This window comes from Microcebus murinus, chromosome 25 (genome assembly GCF_040939455.1).
Source record: "Microcebus murinus isolate Inina chromosome 25, M.murinus_Inina_mat1.0, whole genome shotgun sequence".
Classification (NCBI taxonomy): domain Eukaryota; kingdom Metazoa; phylum Chordata; class Mammalia; order Primates; family Cheirogaleidae; genus Microcebus; species Microcebus murinus.
In genome coordinates this window covers 25992966-26015975 of record NC_134128.1, presented here as the reverse complement: position 1 = coordinate 26015975, position 23010 = coordinate 25992966, and the positions used below count along the sequence as shown (strand labels likewise).

The 23010-nt window shown below is 43.2% G+C and overlaps 1 protein-coding gene across 7 annotated transcripts in view; it reads left to right on the top strand.

The window, feature by feature from the left end:
- Positions 1-1347: 1347 nt before the first annotated feature.
- Positions 1348-23010, top strand: part of ZMYND11 (zinc finger MYND-type containing 11) — an 84364-nt gene continuing 62701 nt past the window's right edge. For 4 of the 7 annotated variants that reach the window (XM_075997490.1, XM_075997489.1, XM_075997488.1 and 1 more), the window contains exon 1: positions 1644-1783. The gene's annotated coding sequence lies outside the window, so the exon portion shown is untranslated. Of the gene's footprint in view, positions 1508-1643; positions 1784-2006; positions 2205-2606; positions 2627-23010 lie in introns of those variants that run through there. The other 3 variants (XM_075997487.1, XM_012776772.3, XM_012776770.2) reach the window with 3 other exon arrangements.

The window sequence follows — 23010 nt, the reverse complement described above, 5'->3', positions numbered from 1 at the left end:
CGGATGCACAGAGCCACGCAGCCCCCTGTGAGATGCCCACGCACAGAGCCACGCAGCCCCCTGTGAGATGCCGACGCACAGAGCCACGCAGTCCCCTGTGAGATGCCCACGCACAGAGCCACGCAGCCCCCTGTGAGATGCCCACGCACAGAGCCACGCAGTCCCCTGTGAGATGCCCACGCACAGAGCCACGCAGTCCTCTGCTTCATAGGTGGAGCACAGACTTCAATGAAAGGCGACCGGCTTAGAGCTCACTGCTGGAAGTCCAGTGCTTAACCAGATATGGCTTGCTTTTCTTCTCAGTCTTTAACCTCTCTACTAAATCGTAATGGCATATATTCATCCTTAAAATGAAAACGAGCCACACGTTGTTTTGTGTGGTTTTGAGGCAGCCAAGAGCTCTGGGGTGCGAGGAGGGCTGTGAGCGGCTGGGAAGACCGTGCTTCTCTGCGGCGCACCCCACAGACCTGTGCAGGCGCCACTGGTTTCTAGCCCTGACGTGACCCTAGAGGCCGGCACCGAAGGCTAATGGGCAACTGGACTGGATCCCCAGCCCCCAGGACAGCGGCCCGCCCGCGGGCGTCCCAAGCCCGGCGACGCCGGAGGCCAGGGCGCGCTGGAGCTGCGAGGGGCGAACGATGGACACGGCTTTGCGCGCGTTCACGCTCGTGATAAAGTCGACCCCACAGACGGGGCGTAGCGAGAGACGTGCGGCCACGGCGATCAAATGGAAGAACCACGGCAAAGCTGGCGAGCGGGCCTCGCTCTCGGGACAGCTCACTGGCCTCGCCCGTTTCCGGCCTCCCCTGACGCCGGCGACCAGAACCGAGTTAGGGGCACGGGTCCACACACAACTGCCCGGAGCCGGAGGCTGGCCGAGAGGTCCTCCTGCGGACTCCGGGAGGAAGGCCACGGGGACACGTGAACACCGTGCAAGCACGCGTGTCCCACGCGCCTCAGGCCACAGGTGCGGCCCGGCCGACTCGATACAACTGCCTGCGGCGCGAGTTCGCGGCGCCGCCTAACTGACCGCGGCGGGCCCGTCCTCGCGGAAGCCCTATTTGCATGCACGCGGACGGGGATGGAGCACCTGTCCGCAATTCCCCCGACGACCGGCTAAAACCGCGTCAGGGCGAGCCGGCCGGCTCCGTCCCGCAGGGCGCCCGCCGCCTCCGCGTGCGCGGGATGGCGGCCCGCGAGGCGGCGCGCAGCCGGCTGAGGCGGGCTGAGGCGGGCTGAGGCGAGCCGGCCCGGCCCGGCGCGGGAGCCGGACGGAGCGCAGGCAGGAGCGGCGCGCACGGCCCCGGCCGCGCGCAAGCCCGGCGCCCGCCGCTGGAGCCCAGGCGTCGGCCCGCGCCCCGCCCCGCGCCCGCCGGGCGCAGCCAGCTCCGGGCCGGCGGCGGGGACGAGCGGCCGCCCGCGCGGCGGCGCCCTGTGAGCGGCCCGCGGGACGCGACTTCCCCGGCGACGGGGCCGGCGCGCCGCCCGCCGCCCGCGAGGACGCACGGTGAGTGGCGCGGCCTCCCGGCCCGGCCGGCGCGACCGCGGCGTCCTCTGAGGCGGCGCGCGGCCAACATGGCGCCCGCGCGCCCGGGCCTGCGCGAGCCGGCGGCGGCCTCCCGGGCGGGGGAGCGGAGGAGGCGGCCGCGAGGAGGAGGAGGCGGCGGCCTGCGCGTGCCCCCCGCCCCCCGCGCCCGCCCGTCGCCGGCTCAGGCCCGAGAGGCGCCGGGCGGCGGGAAGCAGGCGGCTCGGGCGGGCCGGGCGCGGCAGACGGCGCATAATGGTGGGGAAGGCTCGCGGCGGGCGGCGGGCGGCCGAGGCGGGGCGCGGCACGCTGGGGAGCCGGCGGCGGCCTCCCGGGCGGCGGTGCTGACGGCCGCCTGCGCGCTCGCGGACGGCGCCGGCCGCGCGGGGCTTTGTGGGCGGCCGCGGCCTGGGGGCGGCGGGGCCGGGGGCGGCGCGGCCCGCCCGTCCGCTGCCCCCTCGCTGCGGGCGGCCGCGGAGCAGGCGCGGGCGGAGGCCCGGAGGACGGCGCGGGGCCTGCTCGGGCCGGGAAGCCGCGGAGTCGCGTGAGCACGCCCGCCGGGCCCCGCGCCGCGCGCTCGGCCAGGCCTCGGGGCCCGCGCGCGGTCGGGCCGGCCGGCGGGGCGGAGAGCGAGGACGCGGCGGGAGCGGCGGCGAGGGCCGGCCCGAGCCCAGGCAGGGTCGGTTCGCGTCCGGGGGTGCGGGCGGCCCGGGAGCGAGGCCGCCGCCGCCTCAACAGGTCCTCGCGGGCCTCCGGGACCGTCCCGGGTCCGGCGCCCTCCGCCCGCCGGGGCTCCGGGAGAGGCCGCTGGGCCGCGCTGGGCGGAGGGGTCCTGGGGGGCCGCGTCGCCAACTTCCGTGCGCGGTCCTCCCCGGCGCGGGTCTTCCGAGCGGCCGTGCAGGCGCGTGCGGCGCGTGTGTGCGGTGCCTGGCGTGCTTTGCGGCGTTGCACGGCCCCGGTGTTTTGCACGGTGCACACACGGTGCTCAGCGTGCTGTGCGGGGTTGTGTGTGGTGTCCTCGGTGCCACGCTGTGTGTGCGCGGCATCCTGGTCCCTGAAGCTGTGTCTGCAGTGCCGAGTGTCACATACAGTGTGTGCACGGTATGCAGTGCCACATGCAGTGTGCATAGCGCCTAGTGTCACATACTGTGTGTACACAGTATCCTTGTCACGCTGTGTATGCAAGTGCTACCTGTTGTCTCATAGTGTATACGAAGTGCTTGGTGTCATATACGACGCTGTACACATAGTAGCAGGTGTCATAGTGTGTAGGTAGTGTCCTTGTCATGCTGAGTACGCAGTGTACAATGTACAGTGTATACATAGGACTGCTGTGGATACAGTATCTTTGCGGAGTACGCGGAACTCAGTGTCGTGTACGTTATATACATAGTATCTGGCATCACATACTATGTGTACATAGTACCTGGTGTTTTATACAGTGTGTACACAGTATCCTTGTCACTTATGCTGTGTACCCAGTACCCAGGGTTATACACGGTGTGCAGGCAGGACCCACTATCATATACATTGTATATATAACTGTTGTCATATGTAGTGTGTATAAAGTGTCCTTGTCACTTATGCTGTGTGGCTGGTAACCAGTGTTCTGTGCAGTGTATATGCAGTACCTGGTGTTCTATGTAGTATGCATACAGTACCCCGCTGTCATATACAGTGTGTATGCGGTACCTGATGCTCTATGCAGGGTGTACACGGTACCCTGCTATCATGTACAGGATGCATGCAGTACTCAGTGTCATATGGTTTGTACCTAGCACAGTACCTGGTGTCATATATAGTGTGTCTGTAGTACCTGATGTCATATTTGGTGTGTGGGTAGTGTCCTCGCCACATAAGCTGTGGACCCAGCACCACTCTCAGATGCAGTGTGTACACAGTCCCCAGTGCCCTATCCAGAGTATGTACTACCCCATGTCATATACAGTGTAAACATTGTCCCCGGTAGTAAGCATGTTTGTGAGATTGGAAGTGATGCCCAGGTGGCACATTCAAGGAGCGGGCATCCTATAGGCAGGTTGGGTTTTTAGGGAGGTCCTGAGTCCTTGCTCTGCCTCACTGTAGCATTCTGCACTCCACGGTCAGCTGTGTGTAATGGAGGCAAGAGTATTCTTAAAAATAATCTGTTTGTCCACAGGCAGAAAATAAATATTTACTTTGTTTACTTTTAAACTGAGAAGCAGAGTAGTGTCAGCTTACTAATTATGGGATGCGTAAACTTTTCAGATTTGGGGGTCATTGGTTCTAATTGATGGTTTGAAGTTGTCAGAGAGTGTTGGTTGTACTTTAAGAGTTTAAGGGTTTGAGTGGGTTCCAGTAGGCAAGGTCATCTTTGTAATCCTTCTAAAGGTCTGATTTATATGATAGGAGGTAAAATGTGATTTTCTCTATAGGCATATTATTTTCTTTGTCTTTGACTAATTGATGCTGATTACATTACAGTCATTATTTTTGGTTGACTCATCTTTATAAGACGACCAGGATACAGAATCAGAGATCAGAAGATATAGGATGTAATTATGACAGAATGAAAATATTTTTCTTATTTATGTGACTAAGAGGATTTCTGTATTTTACAATGTTCTTGTTTACTGTAGAAATTGCTTGATGTGAAAACTGAATCTCCCTTTTAAATTCTCTAGTTTGGGCAACTTATTTTTGCAATTACTATTTGCGAGGTATTTAAATAAGTTTACATGTCCTTCCAGCTTTACAAAGAAAAATCAATTAAAATATTAAAATTTAGCTCTTTAGTTCATACTAAACATTCCTAGGATATAGTTGTTGGTGCTTTGAATAGATGTCATCTTGCATGCTTCAGTAAATGATGTATGTTTGTTTGAACTCTTACCCTTTTGTAACCCCCCCCTTTTTCTTTTTAGGGTTGTTCAGATGGTATATAATAGAGACATTCATACCCTTTGGCATACCTTAATTAAGACACTAATTGGAGCTAACTAAGAATTTTAACATTTGTAATGGAAGTATCAAATGCTGCTCTAACTTGCTTACTTAAAGCCCTACCCCTCTAATGTCAGATTGTCTTTATCTTCCTTGTCCTTCAATTGAATTCTACACAGAGAGCATCATTACATTTAAGCAAAGAGGTTGTGTCTTCAAAAAAAAAAAAGAAAATAGTCTTATCCTTGACAGTTAAAAACTTTTCACTGTTTGCAAACTTTAGGTTAGATTTAACATTTAACTTTGTTTATAGGATGATAAGGGTTTTTTGTTTGTTTGGCTTTTTTTCCCTTTGTCATTAGAGAGGTAGCATGGCAAAACGATTAAGAGCACAGACTTTGAGACATAACAGCTCAGGTTTGAATCTCACCTCTGTGCTTTACTGGCAGAGCGACCTTGGGCAAATCGCTTTAACTTGCCATTCCTTGTCTCAGTTTCCTTATATAAAAACAAAGAGGATAGTAATTGCAGCAAACTCTTAGGGTTATTGCGAAGATTAGATGAGTGGCCGTTTTTAAAGCACTCGAAACAGTGCCTGGCTCATAATGAGCACTGCAAAGATAGGTTAACACAAGTTGAGCTCCGTCTTACATTATTTTCAGGTTGATTTAGGAAACACAGACCCTCAACTTGTAGTCTCAGTAAAGGTGTTTCCGTACTCTGTTCTGATGATATAGGCTGTCTTGTGTTCCCAGTGACAGTATAACCATAAGAATTCTTCTAAATTTATTTACTCTTTTCTTCATTCCAGTAGGAGAAGGAACACGTGTCATGCATGACCGTCACTGTGTTTTAACAGCTCCCAGTATAAAAGTTGCCTTTTGGAAATGGTAGTTTTAGTATTTGGATCTCAAGTACCATATACCTTAGATTTTGAAACCTCATGTGCCCACAGCATGGATTTAAATGAAATTCGTAGATAATCTAAAACCTCATTCATCATTGATTTGACTGTTGTTTCCTATGATAGAAGGTATATGTAGACAGTTTCTGTTTTTAGTTTGCTTTGTTTCTGCTTTTCTTTTCTCAGTGTGCTCTTATTATTTTTTATAAGTCATATTAAGAATAGAAGAAAGGAGTAAATGGACTGTCATATACATAGAAGGTACTCAAAATGGTTTATGAGTCAAATCTAATTCAGGGAAATAGTAATTTAACTAGTGTGGAAAGGGAGATCTGGAATTATGGTATGGCACACTCACATTATATGCTTTGTCTTATTAATTTGTATTTAACTCTTGTAGCATACATCTGAATCTCTGCTTCTTCACATTAGTTATCTGAGAATGTTGGAAGATAAGCATTCGTTATACTCCTCAGGGCTTGTTTACCTGAAGCAATTTTAATGCTTTTTATCATTACTCAATCTTTGATGAATGGTACAAATATCTGAAATATACATTGTGAGAGTTCTTATTATTTCCCCCTACATCTGTCACCCTGTCTGTAATTATTTCAGGTTTTGTGTTTTATATTTGTTTGAAACAGACTTTCTAAATAAAGAAAAACTCCTTGTCACCTCTTCAGTTGATCATCATTAATCTTTTACCAACATTTTTACTAGCAATTTTCACAAAAACTAAAAAGTAACTGATTTTAGTTCCATTTCTACCTGTATCTCTCATGTATTTACTTTGAGTTACTTGCTTGCTGTGCCACCGTCGCATTTTCAAAACAGGTGTGGGCCGGGCGCGGTGGCTCACGCCTGTCATGCCAGCTCTCTGGGAGGCCGAGGTGGGCGGATCGCTCCAGGCCAGGAGTTCAAAATCAAAACAGGTGTGAATCTGCTTGGCGTGGAGACTGTGCATAGGCTGCACTCCAGGTTGTCAGTGTTTTGTCCTCCGGTAGTCTTGGTGTTTGAGATGTTTTGGTGTCTTCAGTTTTATGACACAGATGAGTGCCATGATAATAACATATTAATATCATGTATCGTTCGTCTACTGTGTGTCAGATGTTTTCACATGAAAGTTTGAGAATCCCTGGAATAAGAGGTAAATGATAGAAATGAAGATAAGGGGAGGGAGATAAGACTCTAAATCTAAATACTCAATAAGACAGTCTTTTCAGTAATCATGCCTTAGCTGTAATTTTTAAAACATTTATTATTGCTTTAAGGAAAGAGCTTACATGTGTGTGGGTACCTACTGTTATGTTTTTTCCATAGGAAATTCATAAAAAGTTAGTTTGTATTGTGAAAGTGCTGTACAAGCTTTAATATCAAAATTAGTTACAAATGCAAAGTAATAGTCTGTAAAATAAAAATTATTTGGAATTTTTTTTAGTATTTATATAATCCATTACATATTTTAGGAGGGAAATTTATCAAATTGTTAGATATTTAACTCAATTCAACAAATAATCTAATTAGATATTTAGTTAATCTTTCTTTTTTTGGTATATTTTCTATTCAAGAGTAGCCTGATTTTTAACTCGGGTTTCTTTTAAGGGAAATTTAGCATCTTGGAATATATTTTCACAATTAAGGTGCAGGGTAAGATCTTTTAAATGTGTTTCATCAGATAACAGTAGAAATACTCTTATGTGCAAATACTGAAGTAATTTATTCACATTAATCATCATAAGGTTACATTTGCACTGGATATGTGGCAGATTTCACTTAAAGTTGGTAAAATCAGCAATTGTCCAGAGTGTTTGCTCCATAAATGGCTAAAAGTTTGCCTATCTTTATGTAAAATTAAAGACAGAAATAACGGAGGTAATAGAATACCGTTGCATCAGAGTTTTTTTTGTTTTTTTTTTTCATGACAGTCTCACTTTGATGACCAGGCTAGAGCGAGTGCCGTGGCGTCAGCCTAGCTCACAGCAACCTCAAAGTCTTGGGCTCAAGCGATCCTACTACCTCAGGCTCCCGAGTAGCTGGGACTACAGGCATGCGCCACCATGCCCGGCTAATTTTTTGTATATATATATTTTAGATGGTCAATGAATTTCTTTCTATTTTTAGTAGAGACAGGGTCTCGGTCAGGCTGGTTGAACTCCTGACCTCGAGCAATCCGCCTGCCTCAGCCTCCCAGAGTGCTAGGATTATAGGCATGAGCCACCACGCCCGGCCCACATCAGAGTTTTAAAGGAGTCATATAGACTCATCTATGTGTTCTTTAGAGAAGCTGGTTTTATTTTAAATAAATGCTTCTATAGTTCAAGTTACTTAATAATTAAATCTGTTTCATAAAATCACATTAAAATTGCATTTTTGCACAAGTAGAATATATACAATTTTAATGTCTTAACTTTGTTTATTAATATACTGTTATTTGTTGAAACTCTCCTATGTGCCACACACTTGCTAGGTTCTGAGGTGAACAAGATAAACTCTTGCCATTGCAGAGTTTATAGTTCAGAGTAACACAATTACTGAAGGAAGTACAATAAAGTGTAACAGAAGAGAGTAAGTCCAGGAAACTGTGGAACAGTGTCTGAATTAAGATACATTGTATTTGAGTTAAGATTACTTGTGAGGTGTTAGCACTGATGATGTAAAATTTATTCTAATTTGTAACTTTTGAGATTTTACTGTATTAACCACCTGAGGGTTTTTAAAAGCAACTTTCTTATGTTAATTTTTATGGTACTCTGTTAAAAAGGAGACCTGTATTAAATATCAGACATATATTATGTTCTCCAGATAGTATCTGAGCATTTAAGTGAAAGGTAGACCCATTTAAAAGTTTTAGTGCCTCCCAGCTTGTATGTTAAGTAAATTTAAAATATAATTTAAAATATGAAGGATCTTTTTTCTTAGTTTAAGCATTTATCATATGGACATAAAAGCAAGATAGACAAATATTTTTAAATGGATTTCTGTTGAGAGCTTGTCACATATTCTCATAAGTGGGATTATAAATAAAATACTATTTTAAAAAATTCAGTTAGAAACTATAGTTTATAGCAAGAGACTCTGACTTTATACATTTTAATTTGATTGTGCACATTAGATCACTTTGCAAGTCCACTTTGTAAGCCGTTTTTAGCAAGCTAGGTTTTATCACAAACGTAGCACTACCTCTTTTCCTTTTTAAGATGTTGATCATTGAGCATCTTGCACACTAGTCAGTGTGCTTATTCCATTTATTCTTCATAACAGCATCATGAGAGGAATGTTGTTATAATGATTTTATAATAAGGGAAGAGACACAGTTAAATTACTGGTACTCAAGGTCACACAGACATAATGAAATTGGTTTCGATCCATGTGTATGACTACCAAACCTGTAGTAAGTTATGCTGGTCTATCTCCCTAAAACCATCAACTTCTTGGGTCTGTGTACTGATATGCCTTCACCTTCCCAGTGTACCTTTATAAGTCTGCAAGAGTATGTAATATTAACAGAATGTAAAACTATGCTCATTCTACCTACAAAAGCAGGAGGTGGAAAGGCAGCAATATTAGGAAACTCCTGATAATCAAAACATTCCATACATAAAGTTCTGGTTAATACCAATTTCACTGGTGATGATAGCTAGCAATCTAAGAACAAGCATAGATAATTGGCTCATTTTCTTGCTGTCACTATGGTAGCTCACGTTATAAAGATAACTTGAGGCAGGGGCAGTGGAGGTGGGGAGACCTATGATCTTTATTTTAATACTTACGTAATGGAGAAAAATGTTTGAAAATACTTGGAATTAACTCCAGCATTAAAGTATTCTCATCTTCAAAGGGGACTTCATTGTCTTGCGGAATCTTTTGACCTTCCTTCTACTGGATAAGTTCAATTTGGCTTGAAATAGCTAATTTCTTGAAAGCTGCGGTAAATGCTAAGGCTTCAGAATTCCAGTAGGTGTGTACTGTCATCTAAAATAAAATAATACCATTTCGTGAGAAGCATGTGGTGAAGAGAGAAACAGATCAAGTGAGTTACCGCATCCACAGATTCAAATCCTCCTGACAGCCATCAATAGTAATGTTGCAGTGGGTTAGCAAATATGATTTTCTCATATGTAATAGCTATGGAAAGATTTTTGAAAAGAAATATTTTGATGAAGGCTAAGTATAGAGAAGCTCTCTCAACTTGAAAGCTATTATGAATTTTTTAGTTTTCTCTTTTTATAGATTCTTGATTTACCTGCTTATTGTTTATTTTCTATCTGAAAAGTACAGCTGAAAAGTGCTGTTTGAGAGAGTAAGTCCTTAATTTTCAATTGAATTTTGACCTGGAGCCATTCCCTAATTAATATAAAATGTGCCTATTTTAACTGCCCAATCAAAAAATAAGAATAATTTATTTGGGGTTTCCATTGATGGAAAATTTAATAGGTTTTGGGGGGAAGCATACTGACCATTAGAGACGTTATCTTTTTAAATTATAGGCATTATAAAGTCAAGTATTTTTTTCTACTGTACTTATAATTTATCATTTCTTATATGTTTGGAAATATAAAGTTTAATATCATTTAATATCAACATGCCTAAAATGTGTCTTTTGAAATACCTACTTATATATCACTCTTCACATACATGTTCTACACAATCTTTTTTTATAATTTTTTTTAAATTTCAGCATATTTTAATTTCTGCATATTCAGGGGTACAAATGTTTAGGTTACGTGTGTTGCCTTTCCCCCCACGTCCTCCCCAGAGTCTGAGCTTCAAGCGTGTCCGTCCCCCAGACGGTGCACATCATGCTCATTACGTGTGTATACACCCGTCCCTACTCCCCTCCCATCTGCCGGATGCCGAGAAATGTTATTCCTATATGTCCACTTAGGTGTTGATCAGCGAAACCAATTTGCTACACAGACAATCTTAAGAAGCCTATCACTTGTGATCAATATTCATGTTGGATTGTTTCAGGCAAGAAACTGCCATTTGAATCATTTGAAAGTTAAATTTTATATTTTTAAGGGCTATTCAAATAAAACTAGTTTTAGTCCCAGTTACTTTCAGTTGACTTAAAAGCCAAACAACCAGCAGTCTGATATAAAGGTGGACCTTCTCTTGGTTCATCTGCATTTTTTAGACAAATGCTGATGAAAAATGCACTATTGTAAACCCTAGTTACAGTAGTATTTGTACCATATTTATTCTTTTAAATGAATTCTTTGGGATTTTAGATGATGGTGCTATACAACTCACATTAGGAACAAACAATATTTAGCATGCTGGTTCTCAGTCATGAGTGAGCATCTAAATTGCTTTTTAAATTTTGTTTTATATAAACATTAAATTAGAATCTCTGGGGATGGATCTAAGCTCTAATTTTTAAAAGTTACACTTTTTTTAATGTTTCACATTTCAAATTTTTTATAAGTAGGCAGTGGTATTCATGTTTTCTTTTTAAATATTTTTTTAGAATAGATTATAGAAAATGGTGTACCCTGGGAACTCTAGCTCTAAATCTCAGAAATTCTCTTTCAAGAATCAGATCGATTAAATTTCCTGAAGAAAAAAAAAGACAATAATCAAACAAACTGAAAAATAAATGCATCCTGGAAGAAAGCCTTAAGTCTGTTCAGGTTCCTCAGAAATGCTGCTGCGTTGCTAGCTAAGGTGGATATCAAAGGTACCGTTGGTTGATGTTCCCTGAGGGGCTCAGATGTAGCTACAGTCACAGGTAATATATGTCATACCTTGAGGTAAGTACTGTTCAGGAGATAGGCTGACATCCAGTGTCTGGGCCTTCCAGTAGCTGGACTGCAGCCCGTCCTGTCCTCGTCACCGCATTCCTCGTAACCCTGTAGGAATCAGAGAAGTCTTGGATGCCTTTCCCTGGGGCAGCCAGACCAACCGTATTGGGGCCACATCTGCAGTCCACAGTGAGACAACCTGAGAAAGCTTCTCAGGCTCTGCCCTGGTCTCTGGCTAGCCCCCTCCTTTCCCTGGCTGTTCTCTGGGTTCCAGGTGATTCTTCATGTTCCTTCAGATGGGGGGGGCGGCATTTCCACCTATAGATTGTTCAGTGGGTATGGCCATCCAGAGGAGGACATTCACGGTCTTTCAGTTGCGTTCTAGAAGATTATGACTACCTTTGCCCTGGGAAGAAGTCCTTGAGCTGCAAGACCGTCCACAGCAATAGGTTCCAAGTCTTTGGGCTGAGTATGAGGAGGTTATGACTTAATTCCTTTGTTCTGGGAAGAGCTGTAAGACTCACTGTGGCTTCAGCCACTACCAGGCAATATCTGTGTTCAGGCCTCAGCAACTCTTTCTCACACAAGCATTTTGAGGCTTCTTGGTGACCCTAGGGCTAGGCAGTTGTGATAATTTCCACAGGCTTCTTTAAGTCCTCTTTCATATAGGTTTGTACTTCACCAGTTTCACAGAGGTCAGGGTGCATGGCAGATGGGTTTAAAGGAAGAGGGACATCTAGGAAGTGGCCAGGGAGCCTGCCTGGGCCTGGCACTGTTGGCAGTGTGTTCAACAGTCTGGTCCGTGTTCTTTGCTTGCTTCTCCGACGGTATGACGTGCCTTCCGCAGGTGGCCGGATCCCAGTGGTGAGAGTGTTCTGTCTTCTCGGCTTGCCTCAGGGGACAACACACAAAGTTCTGTGTTTTTAAAGTGTGTGGAGTCAAATTTTGTTAAATACACATACTTTTCTCAGTTTTAGATTAGATACAGTCAAGAATTATATTCTTAATTGATGCTGTTAGAATTGTATTTTAAAGAGAATATTTTTATAAAATTTGAACTTGAACAGAGTAGAAAGTATTAGATGGTTATACTATTATGAGTCAATGTTTGTTCTTAAGTAGGTACCATTTCATAGAATTATCCTAAATATTGTAAATATTAGGAAAGGAAGAGAATCTGAAGTATGATTCATAGAAAATAATTGACTTTGCAAAATATGAATTCTCTGAAAAAAAGGCTACACTGACAATTAGCCACTTCAGTCTCTGGTCTCTGTCTCCTCCACTCAGTGAGTCCCAGCTCCTTTTGGATTCTCAGTCCTTGCTCTGTGGCCTGAGAACTGCTTCAAGGCAGGAAACTGGTTATTATTTTTAAAATATAGTTTACTTTTGGAAGAGCAACACGCTAACAGAGTATAACTAAATATATTCAGTTACCTTACATTTTAAATGCTTGTACTCTACATTCTGGGTATGTTTTAGTGTCTATGGGCACTAATTTTATACTTTATCAAGCCTTACACCTTAAGTAGACGTTATATCTCTTAGGAGAATGGCACTTTATTGTGAGAAAGGACGAAGGCTGAGACAGTCTAATGAAGTGCATTATTTTCACTCTTCTCTCTCTTCTTTTTCTGTGGAACCCTGCTCCTAAGACAATGTCCTGGTCACTAGTTACCTTGCCCACCCTGTCTTCAAAGACAGTGAAGGGGAAAGTTGAGAAATGTTGTCATAAATGAAGGAGTTTGCCGGAACTCACCCACAGTCAGCCTGAAAGCATTATATGGCTGGCTCAGTGCCACCCTGGCAGGTGTGAATGGACAGCCATGCCTCAGGCTGTGGCGTGGGTCTTGGCATTTCAGGAAAATAATTTAGATTTAAAATACATGCAAACGTTAATAAATTATTGTAGCACAAAGGCTTATATAATTCTACTTGTGTATGGGTGAAAAAGTTAAAGTTGTTAAAAAGCTAACAATGAAAGCAGACATGTGCTACTTTCCTAGAAGGTGGGGAAGTCCCAAAGGCAGGGGAGACACATGGAAAAATCGGGCATCATTGAAAATCTTCGTAAATTGATAAACAGAAGCCACAAAAATAATCTTCTGCTGACTGCCCACTTGAACAAAGTGACATGTAAATTGGCTCCAGTGACTTTTTTCTTTAAGTATACAATTCAGTGGTTTCTAGTATGTTTACAAGGTTTTGCAACTGTTACCAGCATCTAATTCCAGAACATTTTCCTGCCCCAGAAGAAACCCCAGATGCAATCTAAGTCATCTTCCATTCTCTTCTCACCCCAGCCCCTGGCATTCACTGTTCTACTTTCTGTCTTTGGATTTGTCTCTTCAGGACATTTCATATGGGTGAAATCATAATACATGGCCTTTTGTGTCTGGCTGCTTTTACTTATAATGTTTTTAGGGTTCATCCATGTTGTAGCATGTGTCAGTACTTCATTCCTTTTTGTGGCTGAATGGTGTTTCATTGTGTGAATAGTCCATCGGCTATAACACATTTTGTTTATTCATCAGTTGATGGACATTTGAGTTTTTCCCACGTTTTGGCTCTTATGAATAATAATGCCGCTGTGGATATGCATGTCTTTATATCTGTGTGGACATATATTTTCAATTCTTTTGGGCATATATGTAGAAGTGGAACTGCTGTGGTCACATGGCGACTCTGCTTTCTTTTTGAGGAACTGCTGAACTGATTTTGAAAGCAGCTGTACCGTTTTACATTCCTACCAGCAATGCGTGAGAATTCCAGTTTCCCTGCATCTTTGTCAGCACTTGTTATTGTCCTGATTTCCTGACTGTAGCTATCCTGGTGGTTGTGAAGTGGCATCTCATTGTGATTTTCATTTGCATTTCTCTAATGACTAGTGATGTTGAGCATCTTTGTGCTTATTGGCCATTTGTTTATCTTCTTTGAACAAATGTCTGTTCACATGCTTTGTCCATGTTTTAGTTGGGTTGTCATTTTATTGAATTGTAAAAACCTTTTATGTGTTCTGAGTAGAAGTCTTTTATCAGATGTAGGATTTGCAGGTTTTTTCAACCATTCTGTGGTTGTCACTTTCTTGATGGTGTCCTTTGAAGCACAGAAGTTTTCATTTTGATGTAGTCTACTTTATTAATATTTTTTCTTTGGTTGCCTTTTGACATGATATGATCCCTTTTTTCTAGCGTGTTTATATTCCACTGTGTGGATGCCCTGTACTGTATTTGGCCAGTTCCTTACAGATTTACTATTACAAATACTGCAATAATACATGAATGTGTATGTACATCGTTTTGTGATTGTGCCAGTGGGATTACTGGTCAAAGTAAATGCATATGTAATTTTGGTGGTCATTGCCACAGTCCCCTCCATAAAGATTGTGACATTTTCTGTTCCCACCAGTGCTGTATGAGAATCCCTGTTTCTGTACAGTTGTTCCACAGAGTACATTGCCAGGCTTTTATAGTTTCGCTAGTCTGATAGGTATTACATAGAAATGGTATATTAGATGTAGTTTAGAAATTGGTCTTCTCTAAGAGAAATCAAGTGTCTTTCCATAACTTGACCTTTTGTGTTGTGTTTTCTGTTTGTCCATATCTTTCACTCATTTTTTTCATTGGGTTTTTGGGGCTTTTTCTGAAATTTTATAGGTTTTTTGGGTTTTTTTGTTTTTTACAAGCCAGGGATATTAACACTTAATTCATAATTTAATTTGCAAATATTTCTTTTACCTATCCCATTTTCATTTATATTTTTACCTTGTCGATGGTGTATTTTGGTAAATGGTAAAGGTTACCATTTAAAATGTAAAGGGTTTTAATTTTGCTTGTTTGTTTTTAGGTTTTGTGGAGTATTGTGTGTGTGTGTGTGTGTGTGTGTGTGTGTGTGTGTGTGTGTGTGTGTGTGTTGGTAGTCCCATTTTTCAGCCTTTCGCCAATTGCTTTGCTTCTGGATTTTGAGTCTTAGGAAAGGCTGAAGCAGGAGGATCATTTGAGGTCAGGAGTTTAAGACCAGCTTGAGCAATGTAGCAAGACCCTGTCTCTACAAAAAATAGAAAAATTAGCTGGGTGGGGTGGCATGTGCCTGTAATTCCAGCTACTTGAGAGGCTCAAGGCAGGAGGATGGCTTGAGCCCAGGAGTTTGAGGTTGCATTGAGCTATGATATCATGATGTCACCGCTTTCTACCTTGATAAGAGTGCAAGACCCTGTCTCCAAAAACAAAACAAAACAAACAAAAAAATTGGAGTCTATCTTCTCAAACCCTCAAACCCTGCCACTGCTTTATCAATTAAATTTAAATCTTTTGTTGCCATTTCAATGATGTTCACTGTATCTTCACCAGGAGTAGATTCTATTTCAAGAAACCACTTTCTTTGCTCATTCATAAGAAGCAAATTCTCATCTGTTAACGTTTTATCCTGAGATTATAGCAATTCAGTCACATCTTCATGTTCCACTTCTTTTTTTTTTAATTTAGAAGACATTCACCCATCGTTTTCTAGCTCCCAGGTTGCTACCGAGAAATCCGACACAGTTTGTTTTGTGGCCTCTCCTGTCACCCACCCTGGGGAGCCTTTCATCTCCTCCTCTGGCCACCAGTGTCTGACTCTGCAAGTGGACGTACTCAGTGCTCCTGCCGTTCATGTGCTGGGCATGTCATGGTTTTTTTCCCATTTGCAGATGCCTGTTTTTCATTGGTAGGTGCTTTTCTCGAATAATTTTTTCCCTCTGTTTTCATTCTGTAACTCTTGTTATTCATATATTGTATCACAAAGTTTTTTTTCTCTTATCTCCTATTTGTGCATCTCTTGTCTTTTGTTTCTACTTTGTAGAAGATTGCCTCAGCTTTATTTTCTGACCTTTTGGCTGAATTTGTTATTTATCATATTTTAAAGTTTTTTGAATATTTCTATTTGGAGTATCCTATTTGTGGTTTATAGGTGCGATTCCATTTCTTACTCTTCCATGATATCAGTTACATGTATTTTCTGTTTGCTCCACGTGGCCTCTTTCTCTCTTGCGGAGAAGCTGGTCTCAAATGTCTGGTGATCCCTGGCTGTCTGTTGTATTTACAAGTGAGACATTGGGAAGCTAATTGGACATTCTTTGTGTGGGTTTTCTTTTGGGATGTCAGGTGGTCAGATGGCCTTTTCTTTAGGTTCCTTCAAATATCGGTGTGTGTAAGTTCTTTCCCTGGGATCATTTAATTTCTCCAGAAAGGGACTGTTTGGTCTCTGGTCTGAGCCTGAGATCAGGCATCTGGAATTTGGTGGTAGAAAGGGACTCGAGACTTGTTCATGATTCATTAGGTAGCTTTTCGCTTAAAACCCCCCATTCCCCCTCCCATCCCCCTCCCATCTCACTGCAGCTTAAAATCCCTGCCTTGCTCACCTATTGAAGTAGTACTGAACCCAAACTGCTCGCTGTCTGCTTTGGATCCCGTGTGGCCTGACGCGGTACCACTGTCTGCCTCCTTCCTGCCGGTTCTCCTTACCATACTCCGGACACTGTCCTTTCTCACTGTGTCTTTCTTTGCATATGTTTTCCGCTTGGTGTGCCTAGCTCTTGTTCATCATTTAGGTTTTACTTCATGTATAATCTCCTTAGCTTTCTACAATAGGCAGGATTGGTAGGTTGTGCTGTGATAACAAGCAGCCTCAAACCTTTGAACCTCTGGTTCAAAACCAGAGGTGGGTCTTGCTCATGCTATGCTCCATCATGGATTAGTGGGGCTCACTGTGGTCCTCACTTGGTAGCAGGCTGACGGCAACCACCATCGGGGCGTTGCCACTGCCCGCGGTATAAAGAAAAAGAAAGCATAGCAATCAGAGTAAGATTCTTAAATCTTCAAATGCCAAGTGTCATAAATCACTTTTACTCAGAGTCCATTTGTCAACTCCAGTCGTGTGGCCATGCCTAGTTTCAGGGCTGTGGGAAGTGTGACGGCCCAAGTAGGCGGCCGAGGCAAAGATCTCCATCAGGAGGGTTATTAAGCCAGAGTTCAAGGACAAACACAGAAGCATCTGTGACCTCTGCTTCCTCCCACAGGATGAGTGATCTTGTCTCTGTTCTGCACTTGGGAAGATAAACTTGTAATCAACGTTATTAGTGTGGAATCAAAAAGACTTCAGTTTTAGGAGCTAGACTTAGCCTGCAGACCCGGAAGTTGCAATTTGCATGTCCTCGTTGGCGGGAGGCCAGCAAACAGTGTCCTTATGAATGATCTGTGGAACTGTCCCTGTCGTTGCCGGAGGCCTTTTTTCTGTCTGTGGTGATCTGGCTGGTGGTGTTAGTGATGCTGTTTATTTGGGAGAGGGTGGTGCATGACTCAGCACGCGGGCTGGACCTTCCCTTTTGCATAAGGAGTTGGAGGGTCCAGAGGTTTTTGTTTTCCTTTACAAGCACAATCCTTCCAGTGCTTAGGACAACTAGAAGTATTTAGTGAACAACACTGATGACCACCATAGCAACCTTGACCTCCCAGTCTACAGTGGCCTTCCCCGCTGCCTGCTGTTTTTCCTTTTCTTTTCTTTTCTTTTCCTCTCCTCCCCCCTCTCCTCCCCCCTCTCCTCCCCCCCTCTCCTCCCCCCTCTCCTCCCCCCCTCTCCCCCCCTCTCCCCCCCTCTCCCCCCCTCTCCCCCCTCTCCCCCCTCTCCCCCCTCTCCCCCCCTCTCCTCCCCCCTCTCCTCCCCCCTCTCCTCCCCCCTCTCCTCCCCCCTCTCCTCCCCCCTCTCCTCCCCCCTCCTCCCCCCTCCTCCCCCTCTCCTCCCCCCTCTCCTCCCCCTTCCCTCCCCCCTCTCCTCCCCCCTCTCCTCCCCTCCCCTCCCCCCCTCCCCTCCTCCCCCCCTCCCCTCCTCCCCTCCCCTCCTCTCCTTCCCCCTCTCCTCCCCTCCTCCCCCCTCCCCCCTCCCTCCTCCCTCCTCCCTCCTCCCTCTTCCCCCCTCCCCTCCTCCCCCCCTCCCCCCTCCCCTCCTCCCCTCCTCCCCTCCTCCCCTCCTCCTCCCCTCCCCCTCCTCCCCTTCCCTCTTCCCCTCCCCTCCTCCCCTCCTCCCCTCCTCCCCTCCTCCCCTCCTCCCCTCCTCCCCTCCTCCCCTCCCCTCCTCCCCTCCTCCCCTCCTCCCCTCCTCCCCTCCTCCCCTCCTCCCCTCCCCTCCTCCCCTCCTCCCCTCCTCCCCTCCTCTCCTCCCCTCCCCCTCTCCTCCCCTCCTCCCCCCTCTCCTCCCCTCTTCTCTCCCCTCTTCTTCTTTTCTTTTTTTCACAGGACTTGTCACTATCTGAAATCATCTTTCTGTTTTCACATTTATTGTCTATTTCCCCGACACCCCCAAATATTAACAGTAAGCCACATAAGTGTAGGAACCTTTCTGAATCATTCACCACTGTATCCTAAGTCCCTAGAATTGTGCTTAGCAAATAGTAGGTGCTCAAAACATTGGATGAATGATTACTAGGTTAATTTTTGAAATAAGTAAAATTTTACAGCACTTTTCACTAAAGGGAATACACACTTTAATAGAACTAGGCCTTTTTCCTATTTTCTTTAATGCTCATTAAACAAAATTAGGCGTGCTTTTGATATGAATTGCTATAGACAGTTGAGTAATTTTCTTTGATAGTAGTAGTGTTACTTTTTAAGTATTCAAAAACATTTTAGGAAAGTAGTTAGAAATCACCATCATTAATCAATACAAACCAGAAAGTTATCACAAAATACAACGTATTCTTGTAATTTCACAAACTTCCAATTGCAGTATTGATTTAGATCACTCATAAAAAAACTTCGTTGGCCCAACAATATGGAGTGCAAAAGTATGCAAAATTAGTAGTGTTGTCTAACAGCAAATATTTTCAACACTTAGCTATAGTTTTATGAGAATACTTGTTATCTTTGCTGAATAGTATCAAATAAAAAAAAAGCCAGTCTCTGTAAAATAATTTTAAAGAGATTTATTCTGAGCCAAATTTGAGGACCATGACCGGAGCCACTTCCAAGAAGCCTTGAGCAAGTGGACTCACTGTGGCAGGGTTACAGTTTGGTTTTATACATTTCAGGAAGACGGTTACATGTAAAAGTCATCAGTCAGTATGTGGGAGGCATACATTGGTTTGGTCTGAAAAGGTGGGCCATCTTGAAGTGAAGGGGAGCTTACAGGTTATAGGTGGGTTTAAAGATTCTTTGGCTTGTAATTGGTTAAAGACATGAAGCTTTGGAGCTGTTATTAGTGATAAGCCAGGGACATAGATTTGTTTTGTAAATTGAAGACCTGCAGGTTTGTCTTGCAAACCCTTAGGCTTGTTAATGAGTTACAGAGTGCTCAGATGAAAGATATTGATGCCTTGGGAAAAAAATGAGTTACAAAGGATGTCCCCAAGAAGGGAGGGGAGCATAAGGCATGTCTGACCTCCGGGCAGGCAATTTAGCTTTAGGATATTCCTTTGGCCACTAGGGGGGTTGATTTAGTCAGCCGGTGGAGGGGTGAGCCTTAAAATTTTATTTTAGTTCACAATTGGGAGACATTTATATTTAATCATAATTTTACATGACAAGATGTAAAAAAAAAAAAAAAAAAAAAAAAAAACCTTTAACCTCCGCCTGTTTAGTTCTTTCTGTCCCTGCAGAAATGAATAGTTGCTAATAATTATTACTCCCTTTTGCTTGCAAATGATGTTCGTCCTTATGAACGAGTTTTTTTCTTTTCTGTGAATAAAGAATTTTTAAAATTTTGAAGGTTTTCACTTTATATATTTATAGTCTTCTTTCTGTTAGAAGTGTAAAATACTAAGGTTTTTAATGGAGGAACTTTGTAATTTAATATTTGTTAGGTTTGGACACATAACCCACTTTGCATAAAACAAATCATATAGGGTGAAGAGAGAAACTAACAGCTTAGGTTTCATAAAGTAGCTCTAAGATTTTTAGATCAAGATGATATACTCATTTTGTTTAGTAAATTGTTGATTATTACAACCCAGATCTTTTCCATAATTTATGATTTTTTGTAGACTTGCATTTTTATGGAGAAATGTATAGACAGCAGAACTGCTTTAGGTCATTTTTATATGTGCTAGTGTTTTTGATATGTTCAAAATGCAAAAATTTGGCTCACCCCTGTAATCCTAGCACTTTGGGAGGCTGAGGAGGGAGGATTGTTTGAGGCCGAAAAGCAGACACTTGTGTGCCAGTGTGCACTGTAGCCACAATCACAGCACCCGAAAGGTAGAAGCCACCCATGTGTCCACCAACGGAGGAAGGGATGAGCAAAGAGTGGTAGTCCATACAGTGGAATGTCATTCATCCATAAACAAATGAAGTTCTGACACATGCTACAACATGGATGAACCTTAAAGCATTATGCTAAGTGACCTAAGCCAGACACAAAAGGAAAAATATTGTATGTTTCCACTCATGAAATATCTAGAATAGGTGTATTCATAGAGACAGAAAGTAGATTTGAGGATACCAGGGCCTGGGAGGAGGGAAGAATAAGAAATTATTGTTTAATGGTTATAGAACTTCTGTTTAAAGTGACAAAAAGGTTTTGGAAATAATAGTGATGGCTGCAAAACACTGTGACTGTACAGTAATTAAGGCCACCAAACTGTATACTCAAAAATGGTTAAGATGGCAAATTTTATGATAACATAGTTTACCAAAATTTAAAAAAATTAAAAATGTTATATATAAAAACTACTAAATTGGCGAGGCGTGGTGGCTCACGCCTGTCATCCTAGCACTCTGGGAGGCCGAGGCGGGCGGATTGCTCGAGGTCTGGAGTTCGAAACCAGCCTGAGCTAGAGTGAGACCCCGTCTCTACTGTAAATACAAAGAAATTAATTGGCCAACTAATATATATAGAAAAAAAAATTAGCCAGGCGTGGTGGCGCATGCCTGTAGTTCCCAGCTACTCGGGAGGCTGAGGCAGGAGGATTGCTTGAGCCCAGGAGTTTGAGGTTGCTGTGAGCTAGGCTGACGCCACAGCACTCACTCTAGCCTGGGCAACAAAGCGAGACTCTGTCTCAAAAATAAATAAATAAATAAAATAAAAAAAGTACTAAATTATATACTTCAAATGGTTAAATTGTATGGTATGTACATTATGGCTCAATCTAGCTGTTTAAGAAATAAAAGGTTAACAATTTCTCCACCCATTACTTTGTTTTATAAACTGCTATTCTTTCAAATCCAAAAGAGTGGAAACATCCTTTTGCTTTACTAGTTTAACTAAAAGAATACTTAAAAAATTTAGAAAACCGAATCAAGTATTCATACTGACCTGTTTTGCTATCAGGAACCTTGATCAATATGTTACATAGTGTTATTTCCTGTTCTTAATCTAACGTACTTTGATGCAAAAAAAAATCAAAAACCTACCAGCAAATCTAATTTAAGTACTCTGTTTTGCTAACTGTCTACATTCAGTGCTTGCCACACTGACTGCTTGGAGGTTCTTGGGGGAAATGTTAGTGATAGTTATTCTTCTTAAGACCTGGTAACTAGCTGTTGTTTATTATTGTTGAGGATGAATTTTATTTCTCCTCCCCTTATTTTTTCCTTTCAGTTGTTTTTATTGTGGCAAAATACATATAACAAAATTTATTATTTTAACTATTTGAAGTATACAGTTGAGTGTATTTAAATCATTTATAATGTGCAGTCCTCACCACCATCCATCTCAGTGGCTCTGCAGTTTTGTCAAACTAGAGCTCTGTACCCACTAAGCAGGAGCTTGCCCTCCCCTCTCCGGGCTGCCGGTGGCCACCCACTAATTCTTTACTATCTCAGGGTTGGCTGGGGAGAGTATTCAATCAGTAAGTGTTTATTTAGTGTCTATTTAATGGTAAAAATTAGGGACATAAAGAATGTTGAAAGTATGGCATGCTTTAAAAAAACTCACAATATTGCTGGGCAGATAATATATATATGATAATTAGATAGGAATGAATGACAACATGGAATTATAATTGTAGCTTTTAAATATGTAGCTTGTGCATATAAGTTGTAATAAAAATTATGGGGCACCAATAAGAGACCAAACAGATCAAAGAAAGCAGTGCTGGCACTGATAAGAATTGAATTATGACTCTGGGCAGTGGTGCACGCCTGTAGTCCCCTCCTGTGCCTAGGAGTTCGAGTCTGTAGTGAGCTGCAATGACTGATAACACCATTGCATTCTCACCCAGGCAACCTCACTTAAAAATAAAGTTTGACTCAATTAAAAATAAAGTTTATTAATAATTTTTAAAAAGTAATTCCTTAAGAAGTTAATATTAAAAAAAACAAATGATAAAAACTAGAGGAAAATACAACTATTTTTCTGATTTGAGTGTGGAAGGACTTTTTTTTTTTTTTACTGAGACAGAGTCTCATTTTGTTGCTCAGGCTAGAGTGAGTGCCGTGGCATCAGCCTAGCTCACAGCAACCTCAAACTCCTGAGCTCAAGCAATCCTCCTGCCTCAGCCTCCCGAGTAGCAGGGACTACAGGCATGCACCACCATGCTGGGCTAATTTTTTGTATATATTTTTAGTTGATCAATTAGTTTCTTTCTATTTTTAGTAGAGATGGGGTCTCGCTCAGGCTGGTTTTGAACTCCTGACCTTGAGCGATCCACCCGCCTCAGCCTCTGAGAGTGCTAGGATTATAGGCGTGAGTCACCGCGCCCGGCCTGGAAGGACTTTTGATCAGAAAAATAGTGATAAAGGGATACATAGCTAGATTTCAGTATAATTTTATTTAATGTTTATTAAAAGGCAAAGAGCAAAGTATGAATAATGTTAATATATGAAAAATTAATATATAAATGGTAAAATGGTATGAATAGACAAGGAATGACAAATAATTTAAAATTGCTAGTAGACTTTTGGGGAAAGTTCAGACTTAAAAAGTAACAATGAAATGTACAACCAAAA